At 43.2% G+C, this 13464-nt stretch overlaps 1 long non-coding RNA gene across 1 annotated transcript in view; it reads left to right on the top strand.

Annotated features, from left to right (window-relative positions):
• Positions 1 to 13464, top strand: part of LOC123367460 — a 26523-nt gene extending 13059 nt beyond the window's left edge. Inside the window, exons 2-3 of the long non-coding RNA XR_006578477.1 lie at positions 7994 to 8101; positions 13408 to 13464. This is a non-coding gene — a long non-coding RNA (uncharacterized LOC123367460). The remainder of the gene's footprint in view (positions 1 to 7993; positions 8102 to 13407) is intronic.

The raw sequence follows: 13464 nt of genomic DNA on the forward strand, positions 1-13464 counted from the left end.
CTAAATTGATACCTTAAATTATTAAATAAATTCTTAAATTTGAAATTGTATTGGGTTGAATTGATGGACAGTCCCACCATTTAATTAACACATAAAGCTTATAATTGGCATGTCAAGTTTGATTGGCAAATTAATGAAGGATTTGTTTTAAGGTCCATTGTTCTATACTGGAATTGAAAATATCTATGCAGAAAAAATGCAGTATATTTACCACTATGGTTAAGATTTATTGTGCAAATATATTGGTCTGTTGATTTGACATAGATTTTTTTGTAAACTTTTAGTATTTGATGTCAAAATTATTTGTTTAGAAATTATGAACACTTATCTAATAACTTTATTTTTCATTCTGTAATTTCTAATATTACCATAAATATTATTTTGGTTAATAAAATGTATAAACTTATAAGAATTCTTAGCTAAGTCCACTGAGATACAAACAACGGCAAGAAGTGTAAGATGGGTAAGTGATTAATTGAAAATTTCTTAATGAATATACATTTGATACCATATGTCACGTATCATGCCCATATTTTTGAATGATCTCTCTCTCTGGATCCTCACATCAAGGCTACATCCAAATATTGCTACTTATTCCTTTATAACATGTCCTGTTTTCTGTCTGCTCCAGACTGCCAAAGCTCTCATCCAGGCCCTTGTCATATTGCATCTTGACTACTTTAATTTTCTCTTCTTCAGCCTTGACTACTGCTACCATGCCCCTGCAATTTCATCCAAAGTGATGCTCTCAAATTCTTCTTACCTTCAGGTCTTTCCTGTTGTTCAGATTCCATCCCTTTTTCACATAAACAATAAAATATAGGGCCTAAATTGAATGTACATGTAACTCCTCATTGGGGATTGCATAAGATATACATAAGGGTAGAATATGGCCCCATGAGTACCTGTTGTTTTGTTTTGTTTTGTTTGGGGGAGAGTTCTGTAAAAATTGTAACCAGTGCCAGTTTAGAAGTGCTTGGTTTGTTCAGTGGTGAGATTTCCCAATCCACCCACCGTCATCACTCAAACAAATAACTTCAGAAGTGGAAACATAGTTTCTTCAAGACTAAAAAGAGATTGTATTGAGTGCAATACAATAATGGTAAGGGAAGAAGGGAGAATTATGTTAAGATTAAAATATGCTTTGTAAGAGTCACAGATGTGTTGCAGGGAAAGTGTGCCACACAGGCAGAGGTAGCTGGATTCTTATGCTATCTAAGGTTAGAGACTCTAACCCCCAATTCAGGAAGGTATTTTAAATGTGTGCCTAACTTTAAGCATGTGCATAGTCCCATGAAGTCAATTAATTCAGTGAAGGGACAATTCACATTATAAAGTTAGGAACATGCTTTAAGTAGCTTACTGTATTGGGGTCTAAAGGGAGTATGGGGAGAGGCAACCCTTGCTACATCTCTTAAGACCATATAAATCTATGTCCCTCCCCGACCCTTCAGTGCAGCCATCATAGTGCTGTTCAGTGTATTTTTTTTTTTTTTTTTTTTTTGGTCAGAACCCATTTATTAACTATAAATTGAGGTTTATAAACCCAGACATGGCTAACATGTAGTGTCACTAGAGTTCAGCCTAATACTTCAGGAAGTGTCCATTGTTTGTATGGTTTCATCCACCACTTCAAGTTCCAGGAGAGCCACATTTTCTGTGAGAACAGCTGTAGTTCCTTTTTCACACCTGTATTTACCATGCCTTTCGCCTTTTTTGTTGGCCACATCATAAGTGTATTGCTGGAGACTTGGTCACTCTTCTACCTCACCCAACCATGCCCCTTCTTGTTTCACGACACTGCCATCAGCGCTAAACTGGGCTTCTCCTCCCTCCCTCCCCAGTGCAACCACACAGAGGTTCATGTAAGTTTTCCCTTCATTTTTAAATGAATGACCATCATTGAAGTCCAGCATATATTTCTCCTGTCACTGCCCTCAAGCCACACTTCACACTCCTTAGCAGTACTATCCTTTGCACACTAGGAATATCCTTAATCACCCTAAAACTGATACTTTTTTGGGTGGCACAGAGTAGACAAATTTGCCCAAAAAGAAGAATTCCCCTTATGTTTTGCATTGCTTTCTGGACTCTACTTCTGGAAACCTCACTGAGCTGTGGAAAGGAGCTGCCTCACGCAGCTGTGTAGAAGAAATACCTATGACAATCCATCTGAAGGGAAGCCTCTCGGGAAATCAAAATAAATCCAAAGATAACCTAAAATCTACTGTATATTATCTGTGGCCAAGTGTTCAATGACATATTATTGACGTTTATCTGCCCTTAGTGCTAATGTTCCTGTTATCTAGCACTGAAAAATCTATCAGACCAATATGGCAGCCTCAGCAGAGCAGGGAGTTCCATGTGGGTATGGTGCGTCTCTCCTGTCAAAGGTGCGTTGACTGCTTATGCCCGGGGAGCAGAGGGTAGCTATCAACTCTGAGGCTGCAAAGAAACAAACCAAAACCTTAGTGATGCATGTGATCACAGGAAAAGGATGCCAAAACCTCTAATGAAGTGAAGCAGCCTTTGCTTAGCTAACCTGCTCAAATGTCTTGGGCATGTGACTCACTTGGGCACAAAACATTCTGGAACAAGATGCTATCTCAGACATGCAGGATCCTGAATTACAACACAAAGTCATGTGTGCTGTAATTAGAGCGAATCTAGACCCTTCTTCCTGAATGGCACCTTTATAGAGAGAACCATAAACCAGGGAAACCATAAGTTACCCTAAATCCCTTGTTCCTCCTCCCACCCTTAATTATTGAGTATAAAGGGGTTGTATAGCCTTTGTTTCAAATCAGATAATTCCATCATCTTTTTTATTTTGTAGCAATATTTTTTCTGTGCTACACAGCTGGGGCTCTGCCTGCATTTGGCTATTTGATATGTGGTGTAATTTGTGTCGGCAAAACCATATGCTGCCCTGAGCTACAAAGCAAAATTTCCATTTAATAATCAGTTCTAGTCTATTTTTTGAAAGAGCCTAGAGCCTGATCCAAAGCCCATCCAAGTGAAAGGGAGTCCTTCCATTAATTTCATTGGGCTTTGGATCAAGTATTTTTAGAGAGCAGGAACATCAGCCTCATAAAGCCATTATAAAAGCTGGAATACAACTCCTTACAAGGCTAAAGGTTAAATGCTAGTACTCTGAAATATTTCTGTTACAAACTTTTAAGTCTATGCAGGTTTCTTTCTTATTTGTTTTGATCTCATTTTTAAAGAGGTGGCCACCAACACACAACTACAGGAATGGATCCTTAGTTGGATTTACAGTGCCCCCTGCTGGATCCTGTTGAAACTGAACATTCTTTGTGGTGACTCGTGGCTTTCAGCTACTGTCTGGCACATTTCAACTTTTATGAATCATTAAGTTAAACAAGTCCAATGTAAACAGGAGTGATGGGCTATACTCTGACCTCAGTTACCTCCATTGAGCTTTAGTGACTCAGTGGAGTTGAACAGGTGTGAGTGCAAAATTTGTTTCACATCTGGTTTCCAGTAAGAAAATATCCCTACTTAAGATATTTTTATTCTTTGTGATTATAATCCATTTTCACTGAGCTGCATAGATTTTGAAATCTGTTTCCACTCCACCAGCACATATCAGAAGCTTACTTTACTATCACTCTCATTATCTGTCTCTGAGGGTGGTCAGCAATGTTCTATCAAAACTGTTTTTCAACAGCAAATTGTGTTTTTGCCTAAACAGATTTTTTTTCATGATAAGTGTCTGCTTTCCATGGAAATTTTGGATAAAAAAAACCCAAACACCTGAAAAAACAAAATATTTTTACTTGGCTATACCACCTTGATGCCACCTGCAAGTTGCATCTTGTATCTAGCAGCAAAGAATCCTGTGGCACCTTATAGACTAACAGACGTTTTGCAGCATGAGCTTTCGTGGGTGAATACCCACTTCTTCGGATGCAAGACTATCTTGTACCTAGTCTCCTCTCTCATCAGGCTTCCCAACCAGACTTAATCTCTGTTGACACACCAGAGCCATGGAAATCTTATGTTAGAGTTGCCACCCCCCAGGATTATCCTGGAGTCTCCAGGAATTAAAGACTAATATTTAATTAAAGATTATGTCATGTGATGAAACCTCCAGGAATACGTCCAACCAAAACTGGCAATCCTATGTGATGTATCACCTCCACTCACCAAGAGGGGCAACCCATGCATCATGGATCTGTACTCTGACCAGGTAGCCCAGCCTACAAAGGAGAATAGGACCTGAGGCACCTTAGCTATAACTCACATGAGGCACTGCGGTAGCATGCCTGAATCAAATGTTGGTTCTTGATTTTTTGCTGAAAAGGTGACAATTTCCACGGGACATAAAAAAGCCATTTTCTGACCATAGTCAGAATGCATAGTCAGCAGCCTGCATTTTATTGGACTGGTACAAAGCCACCTGGAGCCAGCTCAACAAAGATTGCCCGCACCCTTAAAACTCAAAAGGGATAGTAGGTAGAATACCCTCTTATTGCATGTGCTGTTCATCTGCTTGCTGTGTAGATGCCAAGGCACAGGATTCTGAGACTAGCTTCTGTCTTTTCTAGCTTCTGTATGTCAGCATACAGGCCTCTCTGATGCCACAGATATATCAAGTGAAGTCCTGGCCTCATTGAAATCAGTGGCAAAACTACCATTGACCTCACAGGAGCCAGGATTTCACTCCAGGGCTCATTTGAGGACTCTGGTACAGCACATGTAGCTTGATGGGGCTCACACAGTGTCCAGGGCCTAGCACAAACTAGGGGCCCATGACTGAGGGTCAGGAAAGTGTCACTACAGCCTCTCCTCCCCTTTTCAGGAAGTTCTTTGGCCATCTTCTTTCCCTACCAAGATGTAAAAAAGGAAAAAAACAAGCAAACAGAAGAACTAATTACAACCTTAACCTCCATCTTAAAGATCTTTTTATCTAGAGATTTTTCTTCTGCAGGTTGCTAACATAGGTCTGTAAGACCCCAAGGGAGTGTAATAAGAGCTAGGATTTGTCTGGATTACATAGAAAACCTCATGTCCAGGAATGGTACCACAGCACAAGAAGTTGGACATTATTTCCTACAGTTTTTAATGTTTTGTTTTTCTTTTTAAAAATGTTAATGTGCCCAAAGCAAAGCCCAACATTTAGTGTAGTAGATTTGTACATAGAAGATGTGTTTACATTTTTGCTTCTGTTCCCTCACAGATGGCTAGGAGAGGCTGAAGAATTTCTGTAGACAGGGCCGGTGCAACCAGTTAGGCGGCCTAGGTGGTCGCATAGGGCGCTGGGATTTGGGGGGGCGCCATTTTCTTCAGCAGTGACCGCGGCGGCCGGATCTTCGGCCGCCCCGGTCACCGCTGGCATTTAGGCAGAGGGAGCTGGGGCAGGGGAGCGTGGGGAGGGCCGCCTGCAGCAAGTAAGGGGGGGGACGCGGCACGCAGGGGAACTCTCCGCCCCAGCTGACCCCTTCCCGTCCTCCTCCCCGAGCACACCGTGGCTACTTCACTTCTCCTGCCTCCCAGGCTTGCGGCGCCTAAGCTGATTGACGCCGCAAGCCTGGGAGGCGGGAGAAGTGAAGCAGCGATGGTGTGCTCGGGGTGCTCGTGCGCGGAGCAGGGGTGAGCTGGGGTGCGGGGGGCGTCTCGGGGCAGAGGGTGGGGGGTGGGGAGCTGCCACAAGGGGGGCACCTCAGGGCGGAGGGCGGTAGCTGCCGTGGGGGGGGTCGCCTCAGGGTGGGGGTGCGGGGAGGGGCTCAAGGTGGAAGTTTTGCCTAGGGCGCGAAACATCCTTGCACCGGCCTTGTCTGTAGAGCAGCTTAATTGTTTTTTCAAAATGGCATTTTCACCTTAACGTGCATTAACTGGGGGAAGATGCTAATTTTGGAGTGTTTATGGTTTATGGAATGTAAGGGATGAATAGAAGCGGGGGATGCAAAGTGTAGGTGTCAGAATGTTACAACCCAACCTGATTCAGAGGGAATAATTTGCTAATATTACTTGATACAATCCTGATAACAACTGGAGACCAATGTTAATCGTGAGAATCTCCATAGCCCAAGTGGTTCTCAACCTATTTACCATTGTGGGCTGCATATGCAGCTCTCTATGTTATGTAGGTTGCATCCACACACATATATATTACCTGTATGGCCCTGAGGATGTCACACGGGCTTCAGCTGTGTGCTGATTGGGCGACAAGTGGCCCGCAGGCCTCAGGTTGAGAATCACTGCCATAGTCAATTGTCAATTGTCAAGGCTGAATTCAGAATCAAAGCTGCATATTAGTCAGAATTAAGGTACCTCTATTATTATATTATTTTGAAGACAACTGTGACAGCTGATGCATGTAGGCTTTTTTTTCTCTGTTTATAAACTGTCTAGCACAACAGAGCCCTGGTCCTAAGTGCTACTTCATTACTACTACTAATAATAACTAATAGCCATTCTCCTTTGATGTTCCAATGGATTTTCATTCCTAGGAGATACAAGAAAGGCTGCCATGTGTTACCACTAGAGGGCAGAAGACACTAAAAAATGTTAAGGAATTTTGAGACCCATGTAGGGGCAAATGTTGCTACTCTGCTTTGGCAGTGCCCTACGGTGAAATTCATCCTGTGCAAGCATAGGTATGGGAACTAGGGATGCACCCCCTGGCTTGAAGTGCTTTCCATCATAAACAGGATTTACAGATTGGGTCAATGTTTCTCAGTACCCCCACTATAAGAATTGTTCCAGCACCCCGGTGTGCAGGTCCTTGTGTGGGTCCCTGGCACCCGAGTGAGCTAATGCCTTTCTAAAACCTTGATCCTAAAAACACTTATGCATAAGAGTTGCCTCATTTAGTTCAATGGGGGCCCCTTAGGTTCTGCATGTGCCAAATGTCACCCAGGTATGTAAGCCTTTGCTGTACCAGGGCCTAGGTGTGTCTGGGCCATTTCAACTTTTCTAAACTCAGTTCAGCCTAAGAATCATCAGGGAAAAAATCACATCCAGCTGAGACCTCAGAAAAGATCAACCCAGCCCTGAAAACACACAGGAGGGAGCAGAAATATTTATTAAAAATGAAACAAGTGATCTGTTTTTTAAGAAAATGTTTTTGAGAAAAATATTTTAAGAATATTAATGTTAGAAAAGATTTTAAAATTAATTTTCACAAAAAGACATTAATAGACTAATAGATTTGAAGACCAGAAAGGACCATTAGATCATTAAGTCTGACCTCCTGCATAACACAGGCCATTCAATTTTACTCACTTACCCCTGTATTATGCACAGTGCATTGTGTTAGGCTAAAGCAGATCTTCCAGTCTTTTGAGCCAATGGTTAATTACTCTAATTTTTAAAAATGTGTGCCTAATTTCTGATTTGAATTAGTCTGGCTTCAGCTTCCAGCCATTCGTTCATGTTCTCCATTAGATTAAAGAACCTTTTAGTACCCTGTATTTGCTCCCTGTACGTATACACTGTAATCAAGTCAGTCTCACTGTAAGGCATTTTCTCCAGCTCTTAAATCATTTTTCTGGCTCTCTTCTGCCTCCTCTCCAATTCTTCATCCTTTTAAAACTGTAGGCAACAGAACTGGATTCAGTACTGCAGTATCGGTCTCACCAGTGCATATACAGGTATAAAATCACCTCCCTAATCACGACTTTTCTGTTTATACATCGAAGGATCGCATTAGCCCCTTTTGCCATGGCATCGCAGTGGGAGCTCAGGTTGATTTGTTTGTCTACTTTGACCCCTAAATCCTTTTCAGAGTCATTGCTTTTCAGGATACAGCCCCCAATTTTATAGATCTGGCCTGGATTCCTTGTTCATAAGCATATATGATCCTGTGTTGGACTGTATTAAAATACATATTGTTTGAATGGGTGCAGTTTACCAAGTGATCCACTTCACTCTGTATGACTGCCCTGTCCTCATAATTATTTTCCACTCTGCCAATCGTTATGTCATCTGCAAATTCTATCAGCAGTGATTTTATATTTACTTGCAGATCATCGATGAAAGTGTTTCATGGAGGCCTGGTACTGATCCCTGCAGAACTCTATAGAAACGCCCACGTGCAGTGATAATGCTCATTGACAACTACTTTCAGAGATCGGTCAGTTAGCCAGTTCTTTCTTAATACATGTAACGTGTGCTTTATTGATATTGTAAGGTGCGGTCTCTCTTTCTCTCTGACCCAAATGACTGTTCCACTGTGGATAAATTCTTAAGTAACCATTGGGCCAGAGAGAGAAAGGACAAGATAGTGAGACTGACATTGTAGTCCAGTGGCTAGGGCACTCGCATGGGAGGTGGGAGACACTGGGTCCAGTCCCCTGGCTCCAGTTATTCTTTCATTAGCAAAAGGAGAGAGTGAGGGAACCCCAACATCAGAATATACCATAGCCCAGCAATTGGAGCCCTGCCCACTCCTGAGAGGTAGACAACCCCTGTTCAAATCCTTTCTCCCTGGTGGGCGGAGGGTGGGGGGAGTTGAACCTGGATCTCCCATGTCCCAGGCAAGGGTTCTAACCAGTGGACTAAAAATTATGAAGTGGAGTATGCTGCTTCCTTATGCTGTTTTGTGTGAAGTGAGGCAGGTGCCTAACTTATTCCCAAGAGAAGTAGATCAAGTGCCTAAGCCACCTCACAGCAGGCGGTGGGTTCCCATTCATGGGTCACAAGCAGAGCTGACACCTCCCTGCAGCCCAGACATAGCTGCCTAGCTCAGGGTACGTCTACACTACGGGATTATTCCGAATTTGCATAAACCGGTTTTGTAAAACAGAATTTATAAAATCGGGTGGAGCGCGGCCATACTAAGCACATTAAATCGGTGGTGTGCGTCCATGGTCCGTGGCATAGCGGTCGATTTCTGGGAGCGTTGCACTGTGGGTAGCTATTCCCTAGCTATCCACATAGTTTCCCGCAGCCTCCCCCCAAGCCCCTTGGATACTTCCGGGTTGAGATCCCAGTGCCCTGATGGGCAAAAATTCATTGTCTGCGGGTGGGTTCTGGGCGTGTAAATGTCGTCAGTCCACTCCTTCTTCGTCTGGGGAAAGCAACGGCAGACTAAAGCATTTCGCGCCTTTTTTCCACTGGATTGCCCTGGCAGATGCCATAGCATGGCAAATCATGGAGCTTTTTTTGCCGTTTGTTGACTCTTCACCGCTTTGTGTACTAGATGCCGCCTCACAGAGGCGATTCAGCAGCGCTACACAGAAGCATGCTTTTGCTTTTTGCATGACAGCAGAGATGGTTACTAGCCATATTGCACCATCCAAAACCCTTCCATAAACTTGCGAACTGAGCGGATGCTCATGCGATACCAAGTCCTTTCTGTACCCATTTGACTGCTAGTGCCCCTGGTTCAATCAGCCAGGGGCACAAAAAGCCAAGAGTGGTTTACTAGCCATATTGGCACCTTCCATCGTTTTGTACCATATGGCTGCTGTTCAATAGAGAACATGCCCCTGGCAGATCAGCCAGGGGCGCCAATAAGCAAAAATTGGGAATGACTCCCTGAGTCAATCCCTCCTTTTTTGGTTATCTAAAAATAGTAATCCAGTGCTGCCTCATATAGGCAACGTGTGCTAGAGAGACCACCTGCTCTGTGGTCAGAGCCCGCAGAATTATTATTTTCTGTATGCTATTCACAGGGGGTGCTCCTGTAACAAACCCCCACACTTGTTGAATTCCGTTTACTTCCCCCCAGCCCCCCCTTTCTTGGCTACCGTAGCATTTGTTCCCCCCACTTGTGTGATGAAATTTAAATAAAGAATGCAGGGAATAAGACACACTGGTACTTGTTAGTGAGAAATGAGTGGAAGGCAGCCTCCAGCTGCTATGAGAGTTCCAGACAGGACATTAAAGCAGTGTGGTAGGAGAGAAGCCCAAGCATCCCACTGCTAGTCCTAGGGGCAAACTGAATCTTTTCTTTACACATGATGAAGTGTGGGGGCTGATGGAGCTCAGCCCCCTGTTGCTATGATGAGGATGGTTACCAGCCATATTGACACCATCCATCCACCAGAAAAAAATATTAGGGCCAATAGGCTGCATGACGAGGACGGTTACCAGTCATTTTGTAACCATCAGTGAGGCTGATGATGAGGATGGATTTACATCATTTTGTACGGATCAGCTGATTTGCTGATGATGTAGATGGATTTCCATCCTTTTTGTGTTACCATCAGAGACGCCCATGGCGGGGGGGGGGGAGCAAGGAATGTTGAGTGGTTTGAGTGCTGCACTATCGCGTCTATCTGCAGCATTCGAGTAAAGATAGGGTGACATTGTAAAAGTGTCAGAGGATTTGTTTTTCTTTCGCTTCTGTGGGTGGTTTTGGGGTCGGACGTGGAGCTCTGTTTAGAACGATTTGGAGGAATGAGATAGGAAGTGATGCGCTATTGCGTAGTAGATGTAGTCCGCTAACAATCGTGCAAGGAATTGGATCACGTAGTGTATGAGTGATGAACGTTGACCGTAGGTGTCTCATAAGATCGGGTGCGAAGAGTTATTAGGAATGGTAGGGACCGGTTGAACGTGTACGAGGGGAATTGTGACGCTGTGGAGTCTGGTCCAGTTGACTTATGTGCTATGCGTAAGAGTGGGATCGATAGGAACTTCGGTGCAGTAATGTGGGGGGGAGTTTGAATTTTGGCTGCATCTTGGTCATAGAGGGCTGAAACGAACGTATTGAGAACAGTATTAGATGATGACGATCTTGGCTGATAGAATATGCAAAGTCTGCGTGCGTATTTGGGAAGATAGGCAAGCGTTGTTTGAGAAGGATAGATGATGTGGGGGTGCTCGGTATTTGGGATGCTCGAGACTATGTAAGAGAGAACGGTGTTCAACCTTAGGTAATACACGTGGGGGTTTATACGAATAGGAGATTGCCAAGCTATGCCCTGACCCGAGGGCACTGTGTTTGACCCTAGGAAGCATTTGGGAGCTCAGCCAAGAATGCAAATAATTTTAGGAGGCTGCAGGAACTGTGGAGATTAGCTTTTCAGTCCTCCAGTCCATGCGCATCCATTTGATTCTTTGGCTTTCCGTTTACGCTTGGTCACGCTGCAGTGCGCTGACGTCCCTGCTATGGCGTCTGTCTGGAGATTTTTAAAAAAGGATTCTTGAATTTCATTCTTCTGTAACGGAGCGCTGATAGAACGGATAGAACGGGATTTGCCTGCCCTTACAGCGAAAAAAAATCACATCCGACATGGTCCATGCTGGGAGCTTCTTTTTTTTATTTTGATTTCGGACTGCATCGCCACCCGTGCTGATCGGAGCTCCACGCTGGGCAAACAGGAAAATATTCAAAAGTTCGCGGGGTTTTCCTGTTTACCTGACCACTGCATCCGAGTTCAGATTGCGGTCCAGACAAAGCGGTCACTGGTGCACTGTGGGATAGCTCCCGGAGGCCAATAACGTCGATCCAGCGTCCACACACTAACCCTAATCCGATATGTTAATACCGTTACTAGCGTTATTCTCTCCGTTTAGGGGAGGTAGTACAGAAACCGGTTTAAAGAGCCATTAAAATCGATATAAGGTGCCTCCTAGTGTGGACGGTTTTGGCGTTAAATCGGTTTTACGCTCCTAAAACCGATTTAAACGCCTAGTGTAGACCAGGCCTAGAGGAATGGGACTTAGCACTCACCCCTCTCCTCGACATCTCCCATTGGCTACCTTAGGTGTCTCCACCCCAGCATGTTGGCTTTTGTGGCCTGGGTTATAAGGCACCTACCTCTCCCTATTCATTGTATAGAAGCCTAGGCACTGAACTCAGCTTTGTGGATCACACTATGAGTCTGTGATTTTTCAGGCACCTAAAAGTGAGGTGTCACAACACTTAGCATCAAAACACCTGAGTCCCTTTGTGGATCTGTGCGTAAGTATATTACATCTATGCAAAAGCAGCAAAGAGTCTTGTGGCACCTTATAGACTAACAGACGTTTTGGAGCATGAACTTTCGTGGGTGAATACCCACTTCGTCGGATGCACCCGACGAAGTGGGTATTCACCCACAAAAGCTCATTCTCCAAAACATCTGTTAGTCTATAAGGTGCCACAAGACTCTTTGCTGCTTTTACAGATCCAGACTAAGACGGCTACCCCTCTGATACTTGTACATCTATGCATCTATGTACATCAAAGAATGAAATCCAGTTTGTTTGACAAGACCTGTTTTACATAAAACCATGTTGACTGCCATTAATTATTTTCCAATCCTTTCATTCTTAATCAACTGAATCCTGTATCAGATTTTCTGTTAATTTGCTTGGGATCGATGTCCGGCTGTGTGCTCCCACTTTGCCCTTTTTGATATTAGCACTCTTCCATCTTCTAGAATTTCCCTGGTATTCCAAAATGTATTAAAAATTAACATCAGCAGGTGAGAGATCTCCCCACCATCTGTTTTTGAACTCTTGTTTACCAGTTATCCACATCTGCTGATTTATAAATATTTATCCCTAGTAGATGTTCTCTAACATTCTCCTCAGTTACTAATGGATGGGAAAGTTTTCAAATATCTTGGGGAAAAACTGGTTTATTGGAAGAAAATTAGCTTTGTTTTCTACTAGGTGCAGCAAGAGGACAGAGAGCGCTCAGCATGTAGGAACTGGATTTTATAATGTACTATGAAAATTAATGTATGATTTGATTTCATCCTGTCAGCCACCCTTTTTGAATAGCAGAAAGGAATAACAGACCAGAACAATCCTTCTAACTGATTATAGTCACCTTTTGTTTTAGGTTTCAGAGTAGCAGCCGTGTTAGTCTGTATCCGCAAAAAGAACAGGAGTCCTTGTGGCACCTTAGAGACTAACAAATTTATTTCAGCATAAGCTTTCGTGGGCTACAGCTCACTTCTTCGGATGCATAGAATGGAACACACAGGTATTATCTCCTGTCTGTGTGTTCCATTCTATGCATCTGAAGAAGTGAGCTGTAGCCCACGAAAGCTTATGCTGAAATAAATTTGTTAGTCTCTAAGGTGCCACAAGGATTCCTGTTCTTTTTGTTTTAGGATGTGTTATAATGTCTACTATGTTTTCCTATATGTATTACAAATTAGGCACTCTAGTTAAATATACATTTCTTTGTTTTAAGGTTTAGCAAGTAAGAGACAGGATTCCCTATTGTGTCTATGTTAAGTAGATTAGAGAAACATTAAAGGCAAGGTTTAATTTGCAATGCCTTTTTGCTCGATATAAAATACTACTGTTTGTATTCTCAATCTGTTTGTGTGAATGAGGAATGTATGCATCAGGAAAAGATAAGGTGTGAATCATAGAATCATAGAACTTAAGATCAGAAGGGACCATTATGATCATCTAGTTTGACCTCCCGCAAGATGCAGGCCACAAAAGCTGACCCACCCACTCCTGAAATAATTCTCTCCTTTGACTCAGCTGTTGAAGTCCCCAAATCCTGATTTAAAGACTTCAAGTAGCAGATAATCCTCCAGC

This window comes from Mauremys mutica, chromosome 3 (genome assembly GCF_020497125.1).
Source record: "Mauremys mutica isolate MM-2020 ecotype Southern chromosome 3, ASM2049712v1, whole genome shotgun sequence".
Classification (NCBI taxonomy): domain Eukaryota; kingdom Metazoa; phylum Chordata; order Testudines; family Geoemydidae; genus Mauremys; species Mauremys mutica.